Source organism: Thrips palmi, unplaced genomic scaffold (genome assembly GCF_012932325.1).
Source record: "Thrips palmi isolate BJ-2018 unplaced genomic scaffold, TpBJ-2018v1 HiC_scaffold_2, whole genome shotgun sequence".
Lineage (NCBI taxonomy): Eukaryota > Metazoa > Arthropoda > Insecta > Thysanoptera > Thripidae > Thrips > Thrips palmi.
This window is the reverse complement of record NW_023144629.1, coordinates 11,552,664-11,561,957: the sequence shown is the minus strand read 5'-3', so window position 1 is coordinate 11,561,957 and position 9,294 is coordinate 11,552,664.

Below are 9,294 nucleotides of genomic sequence, written 5' to 3'. Positions count from 1 at the left end.
ACTCTTCTATTCAGGGTTTTCCTGTATTAATTAGTCTTAAATTTGTCTTTGCTTTACTAAAATACATCGCTCAGCCCATTTGAGTAATTAATAACCCACCTGACTCCTCGCTTTTAACTTGACAGCATTACATTTTCCCGCGTTACTGAGCTCTGCCGCCAGAAAAGTGGGTTTCGACCAATCAGAGCGCGGCGGAGAGTCGTGGTGGGAGAGGTCACGTGACATTGGCACCTCTCTCACAAATAGAGGCTCTCTATCACAGCCTTCTCTACCATCGAAACAATCGACTCTCGTTACGAATTTTTAGAGGGCAGCGCAGTCGAGCCCTTTTTAGCGGCAGTTTCGAACGCGATCGGCAGTCGAAACTGATGAACAGCTTTCGCAGCCGAGCAGTATGATTTTCGGATGCGTGAGCTTCTGTGACCGAAGGTCATCGGCTGCGGGTGTTAATGACATTTTCGTTATTGAAGACAAACCGTTGTTGGTTGTCGCAGTAATATTTTATTGACGTATCGTTGCTCAAGTCGTGCTTGTCCCAGCTGACGCGTGAGCTGTGCCAGCTAATGGGTTTGGCTGTCCACCAGACAGCCAAAACGTTGGCTGTATCAGCTAATTTTCGGCTCGCACAACTGACGTTTTTTTTTCCGTGTGGATGGACTCATTGGGTTTCTGAGTACGACCATTGAACTCCATTCTCATGACAGGGACCAATTGAGGAGATTCAAAACGCTCCTTTAGTCGTTGGACATGGAAAGGGATCGACCTCTCATTTGGCAACAGGGGCAGACTAGCCATACGTAAGATTTCATAGTTACGTTGACCGATGCATTTGAGAAACCATGACCGCCTGTTGTTGACGGGATTTGGCTGTCCAGCGGGGGGTTCGGCCGGTTCCGCTAGGATGTTGGACAAGCGGCAGAACTCGCTAAATACTTGTAGCCATTCGTCCATTGACACTGATGCAGGATCGTATGCATCCGGGACGGGTACAGTAGGCGCGACAATGATGAGTGGCGGCGCCTCTGCCATGATGGATGCTGTGATCTAACCTTCTCAACGACACGTGGGACACTCCGATGACAGATGAAACTCTTCTCGAAGGTGGATCCTCGTCGCCAATATGCTGTCCGGGGTTGGTGGTACAGCCGTGAGTTCTCGAGAGAGTCGTCCAAGTTGGAAGGAGAAGTGATCCATAAGACGGTTCGTGTACAACTGGTTTATTGTCGACTTAAAATCTTTCACACTGACAGTTTACATGGTTTTCCGGAAGGGGGCGCTAGTGGCGCGAGATCTCAAATATCGTTCGAGTATCGAACACGATAGAGAGCGTCCTCGCTGGTCAGCGCTCGATCTGGCCCGGCCTCCGCTGCCCCGAGCCTTATATCCCTACCTGTTCGATGGCTTCGATTCTCGCTCCTCTCGAACGTTTCCACTGGTCGCCGTCGGTCACCCCGCCTGGGCGCTGCACTCGACCCACACCCAGGTCGGGCGAGGGAGGGGTGGGTCGACGAGAGCCGGAGGGGGGGGGGGGGGGGGGAGGAGGAGCCGCCGACCGGCCGAGCGCTCCGTCCCATTCAACGCCGCGCCTTCAAATCATTCACCATGTTTACCTTTGAAGACCTCGTTGCAGCGCTGTCCGCCTGGTTCCAGAGCCACACCGCCCCTGGTGGAGGTGAGTGCGTCGTCGGTCCCCATCTTGACCCTCTCCCCGTCCCGTTTATACTCACCCCGTTCTTCTCCAGCTCTCAACCGTGCGGAGCCAGGGTCAACAAGCCCGTGGATAGAGGGTCATCTGCGACATGCCCTGGGAGGTGTGGACGACTCCGGCCTGCATCCATTACTGGACATGCTGGACGCCGATGGAGCTTGGGTGCAATCTCTTGTAGGCTGGCTACACCTAAACCGGCACCTTCTCGGTAGGCCTCAGACTTTACTGGTGCCCCATCCCACCTGCCCCACTATTGTTATTGTTGCATTTGTTGTTGTTATTACCCCCGCAACTCGACCATGCGGCTCATCACTACTCCCTGCCTGTTAACAGTGAGCATGTCACCACTGATCGCCTTCGCGACCTGGGCAGCGTATCGACTGGACGAGCTGAGCCCGCAGGGGGAGGGCCTAGACCTGACTGGGGACCCCCCGCGCCTAGCCCTCTACCAACCAACCGAAGACCGCCAGGAGGCTCCATCAACATCTTCAGGTTGTTGCTGTGGGTGTGGCCCCACTGCGCAGGCCGAGTCCTCCGGTAGTTTGTGGAGCTGGAAAGCTCCAAATTTAGGGTCACCACTGAAGGCCGAGGCAATCAATTCCTCCCCCTTTCCCTCCCCTCCATTAGTTGACCTAACCATCTCACCTTCCCCCTCATCGTCTCAGCAAGCACAATCAACCCCTTCCGCCCAATCTATCATTACTATAGCTTCCTCGCACTCTTCACGCTCACACCCACTGTCACCCCTTCCCACCCCCTCCCCCAACCACACCCCTCCCCCCTATTCCCCTTACTTCGGGAGATTTCTTCCCTCAGACTCACCGTCCCGCTCCCAGACCGATGGACCATCCGCCCGAGCAAGTCCACCAGCAGCAGGAGGGAGTCCTCTTGACCAGGTCGCGGTGGAGCAGGCAGCACTCCTCATGGGGCTGGCCGAGGAAGATTACGCCTGTTTCATCCAGGACCAGCTTCTTATCGAGGCGGCCCTGAGGCTGGGTCACCCCTCTCCAGGTTCCAAGCCGTGATCTTCCTTGCACCCAGCTTCCGATGTAATCTGCTCCATTCTTCTCCAGTGATGATTCCTCCGCAATCCATTGTTGAGTTGAATTAAATCCATCAAACCGTTTACCCCTGCTTCTTCGTATAACCCCTTGAGCTCCTTCAGCCCCCTGTCATTGGGAGATAAACACTCGTTACACATCCAGCACCACCCCTCATAATTTAAGCGAGACCAGCATAAGCCGGGCAAATGCGCATGCACTAACACAAACTACATTTGGCGACTTGGCTAGGGGGCAGACATTTACTAAAGCCGAGCAAAGCAAAGCAAAGCACAGGCAACACACTCACTGCCCCCCTTCCCAGGAAGGAGCGCTTGGAGCTACCGCCACGATGGTTCAGGATACGTTCCTTTCCCACCGCCCTTCCCGATCGTGATATCTGTAGATGAAGCAACTATATCTAGAATAGAGGGGGGTCTGGGGGCAGAGCCCCCCACACTGTCAGAAAAAAAGTCCGTAAATTTACGGAGAAAGTTACTCTAATTTTGGGAATGGAGGCTGCGTAAATTTTCCATATTTCTACGAAGATTTTCCATATTTTTACGGAGATGAACCGCATTTTTGCATACATAAACGCATTTTAACGGTTTACTTCCCTCCTTTTACCTTCGATGTTAATGCAAACAGTGCCCTTTTAGACGAAAGTGATATTCTCCAAAACTGTTTGAAGATCCACTCGACCACATGCCATTTGGATCGGATAAATGGATGGAAACCCAAAGGCGAGGACGCTTTAGGGAAGGCGCACTCTGGCACGCCAAATCAGTTGGTCACCCGACCCATCGATAACATGAATTAGTCTGTTCTTTTTGATAAGTAAGGCTTCTGTTTCATTTATATACATAACTTCCATATTTTTACGGAGAAAATCCATAATTCGAAAAACGGAGATCTCCGTTTTACGGAGTTTTCTGACAGTGCAGCATGCAAGAAGTAAGAAGTAACGGACGATGGATAAGCCAATGCCTGCCGAAGGCAGGCTAGCGCCGCAGGCCAAGGTAGGTACGCCAGGCGCGGATTGGCGGAACAGGCCGCGAGACATAGCGAAGCCTGTTACGACAAGACGCGCACTGCGGCCAAAAGCTACGGAAAATTCTGTAAACAGCTTGTGGTAATTCTCCGTAGCCCCCTTATCAATATTCTCCGTAGGCTCTTACAGTATTTTCCGTAGGACAGCACAGTATTCTCCGTAGGACCTTACAGTGATCTCCGTAGGACTATACAGTCTTCCAGGTCCTACGGAGAAGACTGTGCGGACTTACAGGGAATACTGTACGGCCCTACGGAGAATACTGTAAGAGCCTACGGAGAATATTGATAAGAGGGCTACGGAGAATCCTGGCAAAAAAATTAACGGAATTTTCCGTACCTTTTTGCCACAGTGCGGTCTGGCGTAAACCTACCTTGTAGTTTGTACGTGGCCAAGTGAACATGTTAAACCAGGAGCAAGAATCAATTTTTAAACGTGTACCTGCGAGTATTTCCCGGCACTCTGAGGCGTGCATTTGGACACGGGCACGTAGGTCCGTCATGATGGCATGCCGAGACTGACAAGATAGACGACTTGGCCTTGCAGGCGATTCGCCAGTGGATGGACGAGGCGCCACACGGCGTCATCGTCTTCTCGATGGGCTGGCTCATCCGCTCCAACTCGCTGCCCGAGTCCGTCAAGGAGGCCCTGCTGGCCGCCCTCGCCGCGCTGCCGCAGCGCGTGCTCTGGAAGTACGAGGACGACAGCCTGGAGCCGCCGCCCAACGTCAGGATAGAGAAGTGGCTGCCGCAGCGAGACGTGCTTTGTGAGCGCTGCCAAAGACAAGGTGGCGATCTCCACACTTATTGAAACTCGGTGGAGTGGAGTTAGCAGGCTGCGCATTTGCGAGCGCAGAGTTTGCAGCCTCGACACGTTGAGTGTGAAGTTCTTGTTTTCTCAACCCCAAGCAAAGGGCGCTCTGTGAGCTTCACCACACTGTGGCAAAAAGGTACGGAAAATTCCGTTAATTTTTTTGCCAGGATTCTCCGTAGCCCTCTTTATCAATATTCTCCATAGGCTCTTACAGTATTCTCCGTAGGGCCGTACAGTATTCCCTGTAAGTCCGCACAGTCTTCTCCGTAGGACCTGGAAGACTGTATAGTCCTACGGAGATCACTGTCCTACGGAGAATACTGTGCTGTCCTACGGAAAATACTGTAAGAGCCTACGGAGAATATTGACAAGGGGGCTACGGAGAATTACCACAAGCTGTTTACAGAATTTTCCGTAGCTTTTGGCCGCAGTGCACATTTGGAAAATGAATACTGTGAACACACTCCCTGCTTGTCGGCTTTTTAAAATGCGTGGTTATGCATGCAAAGATACGGACGAGCACACTGTGGTCCCGCCTTTTGCGATTCGGCCAAGTGCAAGGCAAAATACAAAGCAAGGCTTGCATTTCGATCTGCAAATGACATTTTTGCAAGGAACACCTAGCGTCACTGCAATTTGGATGGAAAGACTTCACGCCAAAATATGGCGAGACATAAAAGTCTCGCCAAGATTTGGTCAGACCTGAAAGTCTCGCCAAAATTTGGTCAGACAAAAAAGTCTCGCCACAAAACGGTCATACACAAAAGTCTGACCCCAAAATGGCGAGACTTTTGTGTCTGACCACGGCCTTTTAGGCCGTAACCGTCCGGCGCATTACGGCCTTGCGGTGGTGGTCAGACACACAAGTCTCGCCATTTTGGGGTCAGACTTTTGTGTACTTTTGTGGCGAGACTTTTTTGTCTGACCAAATTTTGGCGAGACACTCAGGTCTGACCAAATCTTGGCGAGACTTTTATGTCTTGCCTCTGGAGTGGCGAGAAGTCTGACCTTTGGATTTGTAGTGACGTGGTGTATGCGTTTCCTATAATTGCAAGTAAAAACTTGCAGAAACGCAAGGCATTATTTGCACTGCCTCCCGCCTTGCGATTCTGCAAGGCAGAACGGGGCAAAACGCAAGGTTTGCTCTGCGCAGTCGCATGGAAGGCCTTGCAGAATTGCAAGTCCATCCGCACTTCGACGGCCGTCCCTTGCGGTTATGCAAAGGCTGCTTTGCGATTCCGCATGCCTTGGCCTGCAGCTTGCTCTCGGGCTTGCCTTGCAACAGTGCAAGCAGACCATTGCGTCTTGACTGCAAGGCTACCCCCACCATCGCACGCAGCAGCCGTCCCCTCCGGCGCGCTCGGGCCATGTGCAGTACGGCTAGGGATGCGAAGGTCGGAAATTTTTCATGAAAAATATGAAAAATTTCATAGTTTTCCTGAAAAGTTTCTAAGCAATATTTTTCATGGAAAAATTATGAAAAATAAATTTTTGCTTAATTTTGATGTTTTAAGGACGAATGAGGAACTTTCCCCTTATATTCCTCTTATACGAGGAATAACAGGCGTCATGCACCTTTCCCCAGCCACTGTTAACGCTTAAGCGTGCAGAATCTCCCCTTCATTGTTGTTTGGCTATTTCTTGCTTACCTTGAAAGTCGTGGTTTAAGTAAATATTTCCAACATATTGTGTTCCGGGTCTAATATGAAAGATGTCATGCCATTTTCAGTGGTCAAATGATCCCCCCCCCCTCCTTTCTCTCCTCCAAACGCTTGAGAGCACTCATTAACAGTAACCAAGCCACATACCCCTGCTCGGTGATAGAGAGTGGATTGTTTGATAAAGTATAGGGTGACCCCAGCGAAAAACTTTTACAAAATAAATACCTTCTCTAAAGGGCGGATTACTATTATTTATACCATAAAAACACTTAAAATATATTTTTCAAAAATTTCCATATTTTTCTGAAAGATATGAAAAATTTCACGTGAATAATTCAAAAAAATATTTTTCATGAAATTTTGCATCCCTAAGTACGGCGCCGTCGGAACCCTGACAAGTCCTGTAGTCTCGGGGTAAGCGTCCGCGCTACGAAGCTACAGGACCGGGGTTCGATTCCACCCACCCAGTTGCGCATCAGCCCTTTGGGGCATGAGGAGAGGAAGATGAAGAGGCGCATCGGGAATGGAAATGGAATGGAAATGCAAGGGCTGCCTTGCAATTTTCTTGTGCGAGTGTGAGGGCTGCCTTGCACGTTTGCAAGGCAGACCCGGGCAGACCGCACTCCACTCCTTGCGGGACCGGCAAAGCGGTCCTTGCACTTTTGCAAGGCATTGGGTGCCGATCTGCAAGGCGAGACGAAAGCATTGACCTGCATTTCCTTCGGTTGCATGGCAAGCCTTGCAGTTGGGATGCAAACGTTCTACTGCGTTTTGGTACCCCATGGAGCCTTGCAAAAGTGCAAGACACGACCTAACCGTGGCACTGTAAGGGAGTATGGGGCGATTTATAACAGGGGCGATTCGTAACAAATGCGTTTATTAATTTAAGTGGAGGGAGCAGAGGAAAATCTCAGTACGGCCCCTCTTTCGCTTCAAGTACAGGGTCCTTGAACAATCGAAGCGGATGTGATCGGTGCTCAGGTATAGTTTTGGAGGGCGTCTGAAATATAGGGTACACCGAAATTTCGGCAAACAGGAAAAATCTTTTATTTTGAGTTCTAGGAAGTTTCTGTCTGAGGCTCCCCAGGTATGAATCGCCATCGAAGTACCGTTGGGGCCTTGAAGCGTGACCCCTTTACAATGTAACCACGTGGCATAAGTTGCTTTTAATTTGTCCAGTGATAGTTAGGGGCGTATTTCTTGCGTAACAGGCATTTGGGGTGATTCGTAACAGACCCGTATAAAAACAAGAATTTAAGCAGTTTTTGCAATTAAATGCTTAAATTATTTCTCGAATCATCTGCTGCCTTATTCCAATTCATTTACACAGCTCGAAATGGATTTCAAAGCGAGTTATTCTATTCTTTCATCTAAAATTGAAAAAAGTGAGGTTAGGATTGACACTCGCGCTGCTCGCTGGGGGCTCCGCCCCCAGACCCCCGCATGTGTGGGGCGCGTGCCGAAGTATTTTCAGTACGTCCAAGGTGACCAAAGGCAAATTTTCCAAGGAAGTAAATGTACTGCTTCTTTGAAAGGTCTATTTAACAACTTTTGACCATATAAATAAGCTACTTTTACTGCCCAAATAGATAGCTTTTATTGCATTGGCTACTGTGGCAGTCAATGGGTGCACACAAGGTCCGGAAAATATTAAAGAGTGCTTTGACAAGGATAGAGGTGAATGGAAAAAACCGAAAGTCTCTACGACCACCCCTTGACCCCAAACATTTCTATGAGTGAGTCAGTCAGTCAGTGTCAGTCGGATTGCCGGTGACGGGACCCGATTGCGGCACACTTTCGGAAATGTCTCGACCAGACCTGCCGATAGGGCGAATAAAAATTTTCAGTCGGTCGGTCCCCTTTTTTAAAGATTGAGTGGATTTTGTTGAATTTAGGCCTATTTTATCGTTTTGAGGATGTTGCCGGTGACGGAGACCCGATTGTGGCATAGTTTCGGAAATGTCTCGACCAGACCTACCGATGGGGAGAATAAAAATTTTTTGTCGGTCGGTCCCCTTTTTTGAAGATTGAGTGGGTTTTGTTGAAATTTAGGCCTATTTAATCGTTTTGAGGATGTTGCCGGTGACGGAGATCCGTTTGTGGCATAGTTTCGGAAATGTCTCGACCAGACCTACCGATGGGGCGAATAAAAATTTTTAGTCGGTCGGTCCCCTTTTTTGAAGATTGAGTGGATTTTGTTGAATTTGGGCCTATTTTTATATTTTTATATCGTTTTTAGGATGTTGCCGGTGACGGGGACCCGATTGCGGCACAGTTTCGGAAATGTCTCGACCAGACCTACCGATAGGGCGAATAAAAATTTTCAGTCGGTCGGTCCCCTTTTTTGAAGATTGAGTGGGTTTGCTCGGAAGCGGTGAGGAATTTGGTCCTCTTTTTTGAAGATTAAGCAAGTTTGCTCGGAAACGGTAAGGAATTTTGAACTTTTCGGATTTTTCCCAATTTTCCCATTAAATTTGGAATCGAATGGAAAAAACCGCAAGTCTCTACGACCACTCCTTGACCCTAAACATTTCTATGAGTGAGTGAGTGAGTGAGTGAGTGAGTCAGTGAGTCAGTCGGATTGGGGCTATATAGGTTCTTGATAGCCGATCAGTTAATGCTGAGGCGGTCATTGGCAGCTTGTAATGCAGATTTTTAGACGTCTGCAGGACACCCGAAGAACAACTGGTGGAGGAGATATCATTCCCGACGATGTTTCATTTAATGTGTAGGATGTTATGAAAAGCCCCATGGCTGTTACAAATCACCCCATGCTGGGGCGATTCGTAACAGCATGCAAGGGTTTGGAAAACGTCTTAGATTTCAAAGATTACGGACTCCAGATTGATCCAATGGAGCTGCACTGTCTAGATGAAGGGCCAGACTGCTCAACTGGTACAAGTTTGACACCGATATGCAATTCTTAATTTTGTGTAGAGAATTCCGAAATCTGTTACAAATCGCCCCATACTCCCTTACTCGGCACAATATTTTGCATCATTGGGCATAACTTGCACACTT